The sequence below is a fragment of the Littorina saxatilis genome, linkage group LG11 (genome assembly GCF_037325665.1).
Source record: "Littorina saxatilis isolate snail1 linkage group LG11, US_GU_Lsax_2.0, whole genome shotgun sequence".
Classification (NCBI taxonomy): Eukaryota; Metazoa; Mollusca; class Gastropoda; order Littorinimorpha; family Littorinidae; genus Littorina; species Littorina saxatilis.
In genome coordinates this window covers 22385401-22403526 of record NC_090255.1, presented here as the reverse complement: position 1 = coordinate 22403526, position 18126 = coordinate 22385401, and the positions used below count along the sequence as shown (strand labels likewise).

At 40.1% G+C, this 18126-nt stretch overlaps 1 protein-coding gene across 2 annotated transcripts in view; it reads left to right on the top strand.

The window, feature by feature from the left end:
• Nucleotides 1-18126, top strand: part of LOC138980018 (cytochrome P450 2F5-like) — a 426282-nt gene that overhangs the window by 110667 nt on the left and 297489 nt on the right. The window lies entirely within an intron of this gene.

The window sequence follows — 18126 nt, the reverse complement described above, 5'->3', positions numbered from 1 at the left end:
TTTTTGATAAATGTCTTTGATGACGTCATATCCGGCTTTTCGTGAAAGTTGAGGCGGCACTGTCACGCCCTCATTTTTCAACCAAATTGGTTGAAATTTTCGTCAAGTAATCTTCGACGAAGCCCGGGGTTCGGTATTGCATTTCAGCTTGGTGGCTTAAAACTTAATTAATGACTTTGGTCATTAAAAATCTGAAAATTGTAAAAAAAATTAAAAATTTATAAAACGATCCAAATTTACGTTTATCTTATTCTCCATCATTTGCTGATTCCAAAAACATATAAATATGTTATATTCGGATTAAAAACAAGCTCTGAAAATTAAATATATAAAAATTATTATCAAATTTTTTTTTTCGAAATCAATTTAAAAACACTTTCATCTTATTCCTGGTCGGTTCCTGATTCCAAAAATATATAGATATGATATGTTTGGATTAAAAACACGCTCAGAAAGTTAAAACAAAGAGAGGTACAGAAAAGCGTGCTATCCTTCTCAGCGCAACGAATACCCCGCTCTTCTTGTCAATTAGGGCGGTGGAGTGACGATGCTACGAGTATACGGTCTTGCTGCGTTGCGTTGCGTTCAGTTTCATTCTGTGAGTTCGACAGCTACTTGACTAAATATTGTATTTTCGCCTTACGCGACTTGTTTGTTGTTGTGATTATTGTTGTTGCACATATCATTTATGTGAATTATTAAACAAGTCGCGTAAGGCGAAAATACAATATTTAGTCAAGTAGCTGTCGAACTCACAGAATGAAACTGAACGCAATGCCATTTTACTCGTAGCATCGTCAGGCCACCGCTCATGGCAAAGGCAGTGAAATTGACAAGAAGAGCGGGGTAGTAGTTGCGCTAAGAAGGATATAGCACGCTTTTCTGTACCTCTCTTTGTTTTAACTTTCTGAGCGTGTTTTTAATCCAAACATATCATATCTATATGTTTTTGGAATCAGGAACCGACAAGGAATAAGATGAAAGTGTTTTTAAATTGATTTCGAAAATTTAATTTTGATAATAATTTTTATATATTTAATTTTCAGAGCTTGTTTTTAATCCGAATATAACATATTTATATGTTTTTGGAATCAGCAAATGATGGAGAATAAGATAAACGTAAATTTGGATCGTTTTATAAATTTTTATTTTTTTTTTACAATTTTCAGATTTTTAATGACCAAAGTCATTAATTAATTTTTAAGCCACCAAGCTGAAATGCAATACCGAACCCCGGGCTTCGTCGAAGATTACTTGACCAAGATTTGAACCAATTTGGTTGAAAAATGAGGGCGTGACAGTGCCGCCTCAACCTTCAAGCCGGATATAACGTCATCAAAGACATTTATCCAAAAAATGAAAAAAACGTTCGGGGATTTCATACCCAGGAACTCTCATGTCAAATTTCATAAAGATCGGTCCAGTAGTTTAGTCTGAATCGCTCTACACACACACACACACAGACACACACACACACACACACACACACGCACGCACGCACACACATACGCACATACACCACGACCCTCGTTTCGATTCCCCCTCGATGTTAAAATATTTAGTCAAAACTTGAGTAAATGTAAAAAGAGAAAAGAAAAAGTCTTTTGTTTTGCCTTATAGAGGCAAGGCGGTTTAAAACTCGTGTTTTGCCTTTGAGTTTGATGTGACAACAAAGCATACCACAGTTTAGTTTTGTTGGCGATGTGTCAAAGGATTTTGCGGCACTTAACATGCTTTTAATTGAACCAGCTTGCATGGAAACAGCAATGATAATGCTGTGCACTTTAAGCCAAATTAGTGTCGAGTAGTGTTTGCACATGCTCCAACGTTTCAGTTGAGGTGAAGCTATTACTCCAAAACATATATTTTATTGCTAACCTTATGTCCAACCTTCGACACCCTGAGGCGCCAAACGTGGCCGAGTGAAGTGGAGTTCCGCGAAAAGCTGTGGGGGACAGCGGCATCACTGCGGCCGACTGCGGGATTCGCACTCAACACTGGACTGGACATCTAGACGTATGGCCGGGAACGTAGAAGAAGAAGATTGCTAAATATGGTTTGACTTATTTCGCACTGCTTTTAGAATAGAAACTAGATTTAGTTTTCATGTGTCGTACATGAGATTTTGACATCAATTTATAATGTTCCGTAAATTTCATAGCCCAGCTATGAAGTTTTGTGTACCTTTGTTAGTCAAAACCAGTGCGGTATAAACCACACCTTTGCTAACAAATATTTGTGCATGTAAAAATGGGGATTTCAGAATCCCATGTCCGATTGAGTTTGGCCATCTCTTACAAAGTAGAAGTATGCGTTTGAATTTGTGAACTACAGTTTAAAGTATTACAAGTAACTACTAGCTTATCCTAGAGTTGGTTATTTCAAGCAAGCTCTTTTACTCAAGCCATAAATTTGTCTTTGTCAAACAATCCACTTGGCAAGCATTTTCCTCAAGTTAGCATCATGGAGAAAACAATGTAACAGAGGTGTGTTATAATATTCATAATTTAATGGAGGATATAAATCATCCTTGTGATATTGTTTTTAACTGATGATTTATTTATTTATGGTTTAAGTGTTGTTGTTTTTATAGTATTTATGAGGAAGAGGAAAGAAGCAGTTTATTTTTTGTAATTGATTGGAATATATATTTTAACATGCAAAATTTTAGTTATTGTATTTTAGTTTTCTTGCAGTTTTCTTTTTACAGGCATGCTTTTACTTGTTCCCCATGAAAATTTTAGCAGGGTGTATATAATTTGTGAAAGAGCGAAAATATTTTTAGTAATGATGGATGTTGTAAGAAAACGATCAGAATCTGTAGCCATTCTTGTTAATACTATGTCTTGGATTGTCTTGGACTGGTTAAATCATGAGCATAGCAACTGTCTTTAAGACTTTGATTATCTCTGAATGTCTTTTTTTTCAGATAACAAAAGAAAGACAATGTTTTTGCTTCACCATTGATGAAACGTTCTTATTTTGATCAAGGTTATTCAGAAATGGCATCATGTTTTTGATTCTGTTGACAGAAGAAAAATAGAGGAGAGAATCGATGATTAAGATATATTTACAATACATTTCTTGCCCTGAAGACTCTGGCAAAGAATATTGAAGCAAAAGGCATGAGGTTGTGTTCATTTTGGTTTAGAATTATTGGTAATGGCACCTGGTATGAAGGCAGGATGAACTGATTTGATTTCAGTTTTTTTTTAGAGATTAATTAAGATCCGTGCAAAGATTCTTTTCTGTCAGCAATTCTGCTTTTAGTTCTTTATGTCTTTTCTCTGTTTTTCTTTTATTCGTTCTCTTTTGCCCCTTGGTAGGGGTTGTCTACAGTCATTTGTTGATGTGGAAGAATTAAATGTTAAACAAATTGTGAAGGAAATTCTAGGTGTAAAGATGAGATTATAAGTGACCATGATGAATGTCACAATGATCAGCGCAATCTGTACAATCTTCAGTTGTTGGTTAAAAATTATTCCCAATTATGGTTTACCACTCTAATTCAACCATCATGAACCCCCCGCGGGTTAGGGGGAGTCCCATATTTACCCGCTGCTACCCAGCATGTCGTAAGAGGCGTCTAACGGATTCTGTTTCTCCTTTTACCCTTGTTAAGTGTTTACAATACAATACAATAACTTTATTAATCTCTAAAAGAGAAATTGCATTGCTGAGCTTTTGTGTCCGTAATAAAACATACATAAACATTCAAAAATAAGCATTTGTTCTTTGTCATTCATACATTCTTGTGTTCTTATACATTTCTTCAATTCATACATCAATATTCTATCCTAATTATGTACATACATTTATTCTCTTTTAACAGTCTGTCTTCAAACGCATCTCAGATTCTTGTATAGAATATAGTCAATGTTTGTAAAGATTTTAGTCAAGCAGTTTGTAAGAAATGTTAAGTCCTTTGTACTGGAAACTTGCATTCTCCCAGTAAGGTCATATATTGTACTACGTTGCAAGCCCCTGGAGCAATTTTTTTGAGTCACTTGAGAAAAAGTGACTCTATGTAATCGGTCAGTGTTAGTCTGTCCGGCCGGCCGGCTGTCCGGCCGGCCGTAGACACCACCTTAACGTTGGACTTTTCTCGGAAACTATCAAAGCGATCCGGCTCATATTTTGTTTAGTCGTGACCTCCAATGACCTCTACACTTTAACGATGGTTTCGTTGACCTTTGACCTTTTTCAAGGTCACAGGTCAGCGTCAAAGGAAAAATTAGACATTTTATATCTTTGACAAAGTTCATCGGATGTGATTGAAACTTTGTAGGATTATTCTTTACATCAAAGTATTTACATCTGTAGCCTTTTACGAACGTTATCAGAAAAACAAGGGAGATAACTAGCCTTTTCTGTTCGGCAACACACAACTTAACGTTGGGCTTTTCTCGGAAACTATAAAAGTGACCGGGCTCAAATTTTATGTGAACGTGACTCATTGTGTTGTGAATAGCAATTTCTTCCTGTCCATCTGATGCCTCATATAATATTCAGAACTGCGAAAGTGACTCGATCGAGCGTTTGCTCTTCTTGTCTTTTATTCGTTTTCTTTTGCCCCTTGGTAGGGGTTGTCTGCAGTCATTTGTTGATGTGGGTATCAATGTTGAAGAATTAAATGTTAAACAAATTGTGAAGGAAATTCTAGGTGTAAAGATGAGATTATAAGTGACCATGATGAATGTCACAATGATCAGCGCAATCTGTACAATCTTCAGTTGTTGGTTAAAAATTATTCCCAATTATGGTTTACCACTCTAATTCAACCATCATGAACCCCCCGCGGGTTAGGGGGAGTCCCATATTTACCCGCTGCTACCCAGCATGTCGTAAGAGGCGTCTAACGGATTCTGTTTCTCCTTTTACCCTTGTTAAGTGTTTCTTGTATAGAATATAGTCAATGTTTGTATAAATTTTAGTCAAGCAGTATGTAAGAAATGTTATGTCCTTTGTACTGGAAACTTGCATTCTCCCAGTAAGGTCATATATTGTACTAGTTGCAAGCCCTTGGAGCAATTTTTTTATTAGTGCTTTTGTGAACAAGAAATAATTAACAAGTGGCTCTATCCCATCTCCCCCCTTTCCCCTATCCCATCTCCCCCCTTTCCCCGTCGCGATATAACCTTGAATGGTTGAAAACGACGTTAAACACCAAATAAAGAAAGAAAGTGCCGTTATCTTTTTCTTTTTGTGATAAGGTAATAACGAATGAACCACGTGTCACACACTTATGCTAGTCTTTAAATGAAAATTCCAATTCTAGTAAGTTAAAAGGCATGTATTGCGCGTTATCCCCCGCGGGTTAGGGGGAGTCCCATATTGGTTGGGACGAGGAAGAATTTACCCGATGCTACCCAGCATGTCGTAAGAGGCGACTAACAGTTCTGTTTCTCCTTTTACCCTTGTTAAGTGTTTCTTGTATAGAATATAGTCAATGTTTGTAAAGATTTTAGTCAAGCAGTATGTAAGAAATGTTAAGTCCTTTGTACTGGAAACTTGCATTCTCCCAGTAAGGTCATATATTGTACTACGTTGCAAGTCCCTGGAGCAATTTTTTGATTAGTGCTTTTGTGAACAAGAAACAATTAACAAGTGGCTCTATCCCATCTCCCCCCTTTCCCCTATCCCATCTCTCCCGTCGCGATATAACCTTGAATGGTTGAAAACGACGTTAAACACCAAATAAAGAAAAATGTATTGCGCGTTACATACATTTATTCCCCCCCCCCCCCTCCCCCCCAGGATTACAATGCAAGTAAACACATATAAAGAGATAGTAACGTTTTACATGGTTACACATTCAGTGGTGAATATAACGTGTGGTTTAACAAAATTACTTGCACATACAATAGTGAAGTCTGTCTGTGTGTCTCTGTTTGTGTGTTTGTCTATGTCTGTCTGTGTGTCCGTCTGTTTGTCTCTCCCTCTGTCTGTCTATCAGACTGTGTCTATGTCTGTCTGTGTGTCCGTCTGTTTGTCTCTCCCTCTGTCTGTCTATCAGACTGATAGACAGACAGACAGACAGACAGACAGACAGACAGACAGAGACACAGAGAGAAAGAGAGAGAGATAGACACACTGTCTATCTCTCTCTCTCTTTCTCTCTGTGTCTCTGTCTGTCTGTGTGTTTGTGTGCGTGTTTTTTTGGTTGCGTAAGTGTTTCTCTATAAGCATCTCTACGTCTTTGTTCGCGTACATAAGTGCGTGCGTGCATGTGTGGGTGTTTCTGTGTCGGTTTGTCTCACTGTGTGTATGTCTGTCATTTTGACGGTATGTTTGTGTATGTGTCTTTGTGTGTCTGCGTGCGTACTTGTGTGTGTGTGTGTGTGTGTGTGTGTGTGTGTGTGTGTGTGTGTGTGAGTGTGTGTGCGTGTGTGTGTGTGTGATTGCAATTATTCCTCCTTTTTACATTTAGTCAAAACTTGTAACATAGAGGGGGAATCGAGACGACGGTCGTGGTGTATGTGTGTGTGTGTGTGTGTGCATATTTGTCTGTCTGTCTGTGTGTGTAGAGCGATTCAGACCAAACTACTGGACCGATCTCTATGCAATTTGACATGAGAGTTCCTGGGAATGATATCCCCGGATGTTTTTTTTCTTTTTTTCGATAAATACTTTTGATGACGTCATATCCGGCTTTTTGTAAAAGTTGAGGCGGCACTGTCACACCCTCATTTTTCAATCAAATTGATTGAAATTTTGGCCAAGCAATCTTCGACAAAGGCCGGACTTCGGTATTGCATTTCAGCTTGGTGGCTTAAAAATTAATTGGTCATTAAAAATCTGAAAATTGTAAAAAAAAGAAGTTTTTTTTATGAAACGATCCAAAATTACGTTCATTTTATTCTTCATCATTTTCTGATTCCAAAAACATATAAATATGTTATATTTGGATTAAAAACAAGCTCTGAAAATTAAAAATATGCTCCCATGGGGTCGCCTTCACACGGTGGGAGCGTTTAAACAGAGTTACCCCACCCCTTTACTTCTCTTCTTTTGTCTTATTTCTGCCTTACCAGTCCTTTCACCTATATTTCCTTCCAAGAAAACTCTTCCTACTATTCCCTGCAGTTTTCCAATTCTTTTCTTGTCTTATTTCTACCTGACTGGATCCTATGATCACCTTTATTTCACTTACCAAAAGTCTTCTTTTCCACATCCTTATTTCTCTGCACCCCGCATGTCGTAAGAGGCGACTAACGGATTCTGTTTCTCCTTTTACCCTTGTTAAGTGGTTCTAGTATAGAATATAGTCAATGTTTGTAAAGATTTTAGTCAAGCAGTATGTAAGAAATGTTTAGTCCTTTTGATTAGTGCTTTTGTGAACAAGAAACACTTAACCGAAGTGGCTCTATCCCATCTCCCCCCCTTTCCCCTATCCCATCTCCCCCCTTTCCCTCGTCGCGATATAACCTTCGTGGTTGAAAACGACGTTAAACACCAAATAAAGAAAGAAAGAATTAAAAATATAAAAATTATGATTAAAATTTATTTTTCGAAATCAGTATAGCCGAATATACGGCGTTGAACTACTCACAATCAAAAGGTTTAAACCTGCAAATGATATTGAGATGCTCTTTTTGATTTGCCTTCCTTATTGTTTTAAATTTAACATGTCGGAAATGGAAATTTCGGCAATCACGGTCACAGAAAGGTCAAAAAACGCCAATCACGATCACGATTTTAAACCCTTTGGGGCCCTCATTGTAGGTGACACAAAGGCAGCAAGCATGATTCCCTCATATTTCCGACACCAAGACACATCAACTGAGCCAAAATGTGAAACACAACGCATTGCATGCAAAGAACATCTCATAGCGGCCAGCAGTACATTCCAGTCACGCAAGCACAAGACCAAGTGTGCACGGAAAAGATCCTGTAATCCATGTCAGACTGAGTTCGGTGGGTTAAAGGAACACGAAAATACCCAGCATGCTTCCTCAGTCCGAAAGCGGCGTATGGCTGCCTAAATGGCGGGGTAAAGCGGCCATACACGTAATAATCCACTCGTGCAAAAACACGCCGGAGTGAACGTAGGAGTTTCTGCCCATGGACGCAGAAGAAGAAGAAGAGTTTTGGCTGGCCAAGACAAAATATGTGTACTCAGACACTTACCTGAACTCATTTCTGACACTATGACATCATGACATGATGTCATCACCAATACTCCAGCCAAGACTAAAATACCCCAGACACTAAGCTGTGACCAAATCAAACAATGACATCATAGCTTGATCAGCTCAAGACTTATTTTCTTTAATAGCTCGATCAGCGGATATTTTCAGGGGTAAACATCTTCCCGGCCAAGCAAACATTTTTATGCTGTGACTCTGACATTTTACAAAAAACATGGTACACATTGGTCATGTCTGCTGATTAGCAACACCAACAATTGTGTGAAATTTGGAGGCTTTTGCTCCCAAAATATGTGAGAAAACCTCAACTTAAAGGTTTTATGAACATGACTCCGCTGTGACCCCAAAATGTGACGAGGGTTAAACAGACTAGGGTCCTATCGGCAGATTATCAAACCCTTTAAGTGTGCAAAGTTTCAAAGGTCGAGCTTCAAAAACACCCGAGATAACTTCAATGTTAAGTTTTTTATGAACCGAACATGACCTCGCTGTGACTTAAACATTTGCCGAGGGTCAACCAAACTAGGATCATATCGGGAGATCATCAAACCCTGATAGTATGCAAAGTTTCAAAGCTCTAGCTTTAAAAAAACAACAACACCAAAACATCCGATATAATCTCAGTTTAGTTTTTTTGTCCACGGACGGCCATTACTCATTACTAAAACTCGCCGATTACTCAGGTGAGCCGGCCAATAAAACACTAAACTAAAAAGCATAAAAAAGCAAGCTTTCTTGTGACACGCTGTACGCTACTGCCCTATTCTGTCACTTCAAGTGATCACGTTTTCCACGTGAATATGTCACCACTTTCAGTCTTGGGTCGCGGGGCATTGACAAAGCATTGCTTCGTGAACTGCAATGCGTTCTGTGAGTCAGACAGATTGACTAAATGTAGTAATTTTGACTTGTTTCTGTGTGTCAGCACAACCAAAGCATCATTTTTTTTGGTCAACCTACCGTCTGGTTGATTATCCTGGTTGGCAACAACACCGGCTGCCACAGGTGCTATAGTTCGCTCCTTGACCCACAGGCGGTCTTCCACCAGCGCCTTGAATGCCAATATTAAACCTTGGTCAGTGTGATGCCAGGTTATTTTGTAGGGGCCGCTCTTTCACACACACACACACACAGGCAAACAGACACACAGTCATCCACACATACATACACAGTCACATACACACACACAAAGAGGCAACCACCCCACACACACACACACAGCCAGCCACACACAACAGTGTTCGGTGATCACACGGCCCAACCTTCTTAAAAAAATTCTACACTGACAGCAAAACGATCGCCGAACACTGCTCTAAACAAGAATTGTTAAAGACCTCAACAATTTAAATTTTAAATAAAATTTGTGATCTTTAATTTTCTGTGCATTAATTCAAATTTGTATTTGCAAATGTTATTTTAATGTTTTCAGGAGAACGTAAATTTTACGTTTGCATGTGAACATTAATTTAACGTTTGCATGTGCCCAGTCAGCACATCAACATTGCCCCAATATTGAGGCAACATTGCCGGTCACAGTGGCTCAATATTGAAAGTCAATATTGGATCAACATTGGAAGTGCAAATTTTTGCAATATTGAGGCAATGTTGGATTTCAATGTTGGATCAATGTTGGATTTCAATGTTGGATCAATGTTGGATTTCAATGTTGGAACAATGTTGGATTTCAATGTTGGAACAATGTTGGATTTCAATGATGGATCAATGTTGGATTTCAATGTTGGAACAATGTTGGATTTCAATGATGGATTTCAATGTTGGAACAATGTTGGATTTCAATGTTGAGACAATGTTGGGGCAATATGGTGATAGCGTTGACAGTATTTGTTTTCATTGACATGCTCACAATTAAGCCTGTGAAAAAAGTTCATTCTATTTTGTTCTTTCAAAAATGAACTTTTTTCACAGGATTAATTGTGAGCATGTCAATGAAAACAAATACTATCAACACTATCACAACATTGCACCAATATTGCCCCTAGCATTTTATATAACTTTTAAAACCTATTCACATACTCTTTAAGATTAAAACTATTTCAAATGTGTTGCATTTGCATCCGGCATTTGAAAAGTTGAATGTGTGTGTCAAGAATTCATTCATACTATGGACAACACGTGGTGAAAAATATAACAAATAATTGACAGGGAAGGCGTCAGTACTTTAGCGACGTTCACACACACACACACACACACCAACACACAAACCCGTACATACTCACGAGGCCTCACACATGCACGCATATAACCACAAGCATGTAACATTTCAAATACACATACAATATTCCAGAAAACACACCTTCAAATATACTATCAAGCACACACGCAAGTCTCACTCAATTTTTGAGTCACTTGAGAAAAAGTGACTCTATGTAATCGGTCAGTGTTAGTCTGTCCGGCCGGCCGGCCGGCCGGCCGGCCGGCCGTCCGTAGACACCACCTTAACGTTGGACTTTTCTCGGAAACTATCAAAGCGATCGGGCTCATATTTTGTTTAGTCGTGACCTCCAATGACCTCTACACTTTAACGATGGTTTCGTTGACCTTTGACCTTTTTCAAGGTCACAGGTCAGCGTCAAAGGAAAAATTAGACATTTTATATCTTTGACAAAGTTCATCGGATGTGATTGAAACTTTGTAGGATTATTCTTTACATCAAAGTATTTACATCTGTAGCCTTTTACGAACGTTATCAGAAAAACAAGGGAGATAACTAGCCTTTTCTGTTCGGCAACACACAACTTAACGTTGGGCTTTTCTCGGAAACTATAAAAGTGACCGGGCTCAAATTTTATGTGAACGTGACTCATTGTGTTGTGAATAGCAATTTCTTCCTGTCCATCTGATGCCTCATATAATATTCAGAACTGCGAAAGTGACTCGATCGAGCGTTTGCTCTTCTTGTTAAGAACCGTATTCAGATCAATGAGCAGTATAATTTTAATAACCTTCTTAAATTTATATAATTTCGTGTATGTAGAAAGAGTCGATTTTCAAGGTTCAATTTAATTCAGGAATGGGAAAGCTACAGACACCCCCGACCCCATCACACACACGCTGTGTGTTCAGAAAAACTGTAGGATCCAGGTCTACACGGCCTCCGTCCAGCGGCGTCGCGGCGCCCGTGCCGGTCGTTGACCTCTGCAATAACTCGTCGACAGGGACGTTGCTGCCGTAGCCGCTGTCGTCGCCGGTGATGTCGCCGCTGCCTGCTCTCTTGACAGTGGCCCATCGTCGCCCTGAAGTTCACGTATCAGAGCCAAAGTAGCAACATGGTGGCCCGGCTTTAGTTTGAGTTCAGTCACACTGGCCCTTGTGGCATTTACCAGTGCGATGTGCGTGTCAAAACCGGCCTCCACCAAAATTTCTGCCACCGTAGAAGGGAGCTGTTTTACCCACTTGTCAAACTTGAATTTGGAACTGTCTCTGTCAGTCATTTTGCACTGCTGCGTATAAAATTTTTGAAGTAAAAAGAACTGAGTAAAAATGTCCAAGTCAGCTTTGCTGGCAAAAAACTTTGCTGCTGCTGCGCCGGTGTACAAAAGCTGACTGACTACACTGAATGCAAAAGCTAACAATCACATATCCACTGCCCTGACTCTCTTCCCACACTGTGTTAAGAAAATTTTCTTCCCGACGCTTCCGTCATCTGCTTCAGGGGAAATTCAAAGAGGTTGGTGAAGCTATTTATCTCTATAAATGAAGTATTACGAAGTGTTGCACATCGAGATAGGTCAGGTTAGTTCTGTTAGTGTCTATACTTAATGCCAATGGGTTTTTCGGGTTTGTATTTCGCGTATTTTACCCGTGAATCGGCCGAATGACGGACCCGTCGCTGCACAGCTGCAAAGTTTGTTGCTTCGAGCGCAAAATCGTGAGGAAAACGCGTCTTGTAAGTAATGCTAATACATTCTACCAAAACCTAAACATGTCTGCACCAATCCTGCCAAGTGTCGTAGTTGTAGTCCCCCGCAAACAGCTGTAATCGTAAGAAGAATGTGATCATTCCTGCAGATTTGTGTGTCGTGCACCCGATTTGACCGAATTTTAGCGTGTCGTACACCCGCTGTGACGTTTTTCACGTCGTGACGTCCACCCGATGCTCACGTTCTGTGTCGTCTCTCCGATCGTGCACTTACCTTTTGCACATGACCTTGTTTGTTTGTATTCTGATCGTCTTGGAGTGATTTTTCAGGGACAACATGGATCAGGTCATGGAAGTTGTGGAAGAAGAAGAAGCGGAGTTATCCGCTGAATTTATGGATAGTTACCTGGACATAGTCCAAACTCCAGAAAAGGAGGCAAAGGTGACACCCAAAGAAACATCGACACCCAAAGAGAAATCGACATGTAAGTTATATTTTATTATTATGTGGCCTGTGCAGGATCATGTTTATGGGCCGCTCACACGTGGATTCTTGCACACGTCGATTCTTGTCAAAATTCAGGTTTAGCGACAACAATGATGTAGCTGTAAACCTATTGAACTGACAGCTGAAAGCAGCGATTGGCTGCACCTCGATCATGTCAATTACACATTAACATGCTTCCATTTGAAACTTCGAGGTCTTGATCGGGGATTGACGCCCGACCAAAGGTAATTGAAGCCCGACGGAGCGAAGCGACGGAGGGCTTCAATTAGACTTTGGGAGGGCGTCAATCCACGATGAAGACCGAGAAGTTTCAAATGGAAGCGTGTTAATGTTATTGTAATTCAATCTGACGACGATCTCTTTCCTGCTTTCATGCGATGGTAAACAGACAGAATTGGTTCTGTTCTGTTCACACACTACTTTCAGTCCACTTACCTGCAAGGGTCAAGTCCCAAGAAATATGTCTCTGTATTCCTATCTTATCACTCTCCTCCTGTTTTGTTTTCTTTCACATACATTTTCCCATCTTTTTTGACGGGTTTCTGGACAGCAAACTCAAAACAAATTCTTTTCATCACAAAAGCGATCTTTGGAATTGACTGACGTAGTCCGAAAGAATTCATGCATCAACTTACGTCACGTATTCGACGTCATCACTTCGCATACCTTATGGTCTCGGTATTTCGTTGGTACTTCATATTTCCTACTTGTAAAATGACCCTCAAAGCTAACCGAGACTAGTTGAGGTTGTATCAATGCGCCTCGCCAGCAGGTTGTTAATGGATTTTTTAGCGAGTGGCTATCGACAATTAATGACCGGTAATTTTTAATGAGTTGGGGCATTCTGACCAATCACAGGATCTGTTTCATTAAAACGCAAACTTGATTGAATTACACATGATAAGGATTAACGTGTGAGCCATCCATTACCACCAGTTGACTGTAGCTGTTGTCCGTGTGCAGGTATTGGCAACGCTTGATTATGATAATATGAAAGCGTACTGATCATGTTATAGATAGAGAATACTACATGGCTTGCTGTGTCGTACCAGATTTACACGAGTTGTTTTTTTAAATATTGAACTGCGAGCGAAAGCGAGCTGTTCACTATTTGAAAAAGCAACGAGTGTAAATCTGGTACGACACAGCAAGCCATGTAGTATTCTGTTTATCCTACATACTGTACTTACGTGTATTTTACTGAAAATGTCCTGCATTCGAGGCAGCTAAATTGAAGACGCTTGTTTTGGAACCTCGATCTCTTCTAAAGCCTCGTGCAATCTATTACGTCAAAGCAAAGAAACGTCACTCTGAAAGTGTGGCGTGACGTGTTAGTTCTAAAGATTCATCGAGGGTAATTAGCGAGCGCAATTTTTTTTCTTCAATAATGACGTTTGTCTCGGTGACTTTGGCATCATAAGCAGTGGAAAAACAGGTCCCTGCCAGACTTGCTTGACATAACCTCATTTACATGATATACACACGTGTGATTTGAACGATTATTATCTCACGGGTGTCTCTCTCACGTATGTAGGATAATTATAGTTTTACAATGCAACAACGGACTATTGTACCTGAATAATGTTTATATACATTCGATCTGGTTAGACTAACACAAGCTTTTTGTATCTTGTTGTATGTGGACAGCTGCTGACGATGGTGCTGGGCCTTCGACAGAGAAGCCAAAGTCGCCCAAGAAGAAGAAGACACCCATGAAGAAGAAGATGGAGGCCTCGGCTGACAAGTCAGTGCACCAGTGCCACGAGTGTGGTAAAACTTACAAGCATTACCGCACCTTGTGAGCTCATCAGCGCTTTGATCATGGTGAAGGAAAAACAAATCATGAATGCACCATATGTGACAAAAAGTTCACAAAAAAAATTGATCTGACGTCACACCACAACGTGAAGCCTTATTCATGTGATTCATGCGGCAGATCTTATGCAAGTCGTCCTAAAAGCTTGTACCCCTCAAAGCATGTGTGCAAAGGGAAACCAAAAGTGGTAATGGATGGCTCACACGTTAATCCTTATTGTCAAAAAACGATAACAATGTTGTAGCTATAACCTATTGACATGAGGTGCAGCCAATCGCTGCTTTCAGCTGTCAGTTCAATAGGTTTACAGCTACATCATTGTTGTCGCTAAACCTGAATTTTGACAAGAATCGACGTGTGCAAGAATCCACGTGTGAGCAGCCCATAACTTCATGATCCTGCACAGGCTTACATAATAATAAAATATAACTTACATGTCGATTTCTCTTTGGGTGTCGATGTTTCTTTGGGTGTCACCTTTGCCCTCTTTTCTGGAGTTTGGACTATGTCCAGGTAACTATCCATAAATTCAGCGGATAACTCCGCTTCTTCTTCTTCCACAACTTCCATGACCTGATCCATGTTGTCCCTGAAAAATCACTCCAAGACGATCAGAATACAAACAAACAAGGTCATGTGCAAAAGGTAAGTGCACGATCGGAGAGACGACACAGAACGTGAGCATCGGGTGGACGTCACGACGTGAAAAACGTCACAGCGGGTGTACGACACGCTAAAATTCGGTCAAATCGGGTGCACGACACACAAATCTGCAGGAATGATCACATTCTTCTTACGATTACAGCTGTTTGCGGGGGACTACAACTACGACACTTGGCAGGATTGGTGCAGACATGTTTAGGTTTTGGTAGAATGTATTAGCATTACTTACAACTTGAGACGCGTTTTCCTCACGATTTTGCGCTCGAAGCGACAAACTTTGCAGCTGTGCAGCGACGGGTCCGTCATTCGGCCGATTCACGGGTAAAATACGCGAAATACAAACCCGAAAAACCCATTGGCATTAAGTATAGACACTAACAGAACTAACCTGACCTATCTCGATGTGCAACACTTCGTAATACTTCATTTATAGAGATAAATAGCTTCACCAACCTCTTTGAATTTCCCCTGAAGCAGATGACGGAAGCGTCGGGAAGAAAATTTTCTTAACACAGTGTGGGAAGAGAGTCAGGGCAGTGATATCTAGGCGTAGGAATATTTTACTCAATAGGCCCTACATACACAACTGCCACACGATACAGGACCCCTCTCACGTGCAGCCCGACCCATCCGCCGAACACGCTACTCCAAGGTGTAACCCATCCCGCAGAAGGGACCGACTGCACGAGAGATTTGCGATTTCCTTGATTGGCGCATGCGTCGAAAGTCGTCTGACATCACAATCTTGCGCGAGCCCGCAATTCGCTGTGAGCCAACGTTTACTGTCTCGATCGAGCAACACTCGGTGACAGCTGCGCCCGCGGCGCAGCAAGAGATTGCCGATCGCGGTGTGGCGATGGAAGAAACACCGTTTGTGAGAGTGAGCTTGATATCCAACAATAAACCAATGTTGAGACAACATTGCCTCAATACTCCGTGCTGACTGGGTGAACGTTAATTTAACGTTTGCATGAGAACGTTTGATTATGATTTTGTTTTGGTTAATTTTATGTTTGCATGCTAACGTTAAAAAAACGTTAAATAAACGTTAATAAAACGTTTTATTTTGGTTATTTTTATGTTGGCAAAAAACGTTAAAATAACGTTAATCTAACCGTTATATTATGGTTTTATTTTGGTTATTTTTATGTTTGCAAAAACGTTAAATTAACGTTAATTTTAACGTTATATTATGGTTAGATTAACGTTAAATTAACGTTAGATTAACGTTAAATGTTAACGTTAATTTAACGTTTTATCACATGAGCAAATTAACGTTAAATTAACGTTAGCGGTAAACGTTAAATTACCGCTAACGTTAATTTAACGTTAGCATGCTATCAGGGTAGTTCGCTCCTTGACCCACAGGCGGTCTTCCACCAGCGCCTTGAATGCCAATATTAAACCTTGGTCAGTGTGATGCCAGGTTATTTTGTTGGAGCCGCTCTTTCACACACACACACACACACACACACACACACACACACACACACACACAGGCAAACACACAGACACACAGTCATCCACACATACATACACAGTCACATACACACACACAAAGAGGCAACCCCCCCCACACACACACACACACACACACAGCCAGCCACACACAACAGTGTTCGGTGATCACACAGCCCAACCTTCTTTAAAAAAATTCTACACTGACAGCAAAACGATCGCCGAACACTGCTCTAAACAAGATTGAGACCATTGATTCCCTCATTGAAGACTTACCCTATGATGTCATTCCACCTGCAAGGCAGATAGAACGATGGACAGAGCGCCGAGCGTCATCTGCACAATCAGGTAGACAGCCAGGTAGCAAATGCTGTCCGAGTTGGTGGGATCTTGAATTTGGGTCATTAAGACGGCCAGCGTGAGGAAGGTGGTGACACTGACAGACATCTTCTCCCCGCACGCCACGGGCAACAGGAACACAACGCAGTTCAGGCCGGACACTGAGCACGATTGGAAAGATCAAGTTCATCTCGTAAAAAATTAATGTCCACCTCCGCCTCAGCGTCAGTTCGAAGTCGATCACCCAGCGGTGGTCACGTCGTTGTCGATGTCGTTCGAGAAGAGAGTAGTTCTGTTTCCCACGATGTCCCATTGGCCGTTCCCTACCGTGTCCATAAGCCGCAGGACAACAAAACTGTACGTGTTATCAAGTCAATGCAGGGCATTACAAAATCTAATTGGTAAAAGTCTTCAGTCAATGACGGAAAAGTTACTTCAGGTATAACAACTAGTCATTTTTACATTTAGTCAAGTTTTAACTAAAGTGTTTTAACATAGAGGGGGAATCGAGACGAGGGTCGTGGTGTATGTGTGTGTGTGTCTGTGCGTGTGTGTGTAGAGCGATTCAGACCAAACTACTGGACCGATCTTTATGAAATTTGACATGAGAGTTCCTGGGAATGATATCCCCGGACGTTTATTTTCTTTTTTTTCGATAAATACCTCATAATGACGTCATATACGGCTTTTTGTAAAAGTTGAGGCGGCACTGTCACACCCTCATTTTTCAATCAAATTGATTGAAATTTTGGCCAAGCAATCTTCGACGAAGCCCGGACTTTGGAATTGCATTTCAGCTTGGTGGCTTAAAAATGAATTGATGACTTTGGTCATTAAAAATCTGAAATGAAAATTTTTTTATTTTTTCATAAAACGATACAAATTTTAGTTTCATCTTATTCTTCATCATTTTCTGATTCCAAAAACATATAAATATGTTATATTTGGATTAAAAACAAGCTCTGAAAATTAAAAATACAAATTATTATCAAAATTAAATTTTTCAAATCAATTTAAAAACACTTTCATCTTATTCCTTGTCGGTTCCTGATTCCAAAAACATATAGATATGATATGTTTGGATTAAAAACACGCTCAGAAAGTTAAAACGAAGAGAGGTACAGAAAAGCGTGCTATCCTTCTCAGCGCAACTACTACCCCGCTCTTCTTGTCAATGTCACTGCCTTTGCCACGAGCGGTGGACTGACGATGCTAATATTGCATTGCGTTCAGTTTCATTCTGTGAGTTCGACAGCTTGACTAAATGTTGTATTTTCGCCTCACGCGACTTGTATTATTTTCATTTTGAAAT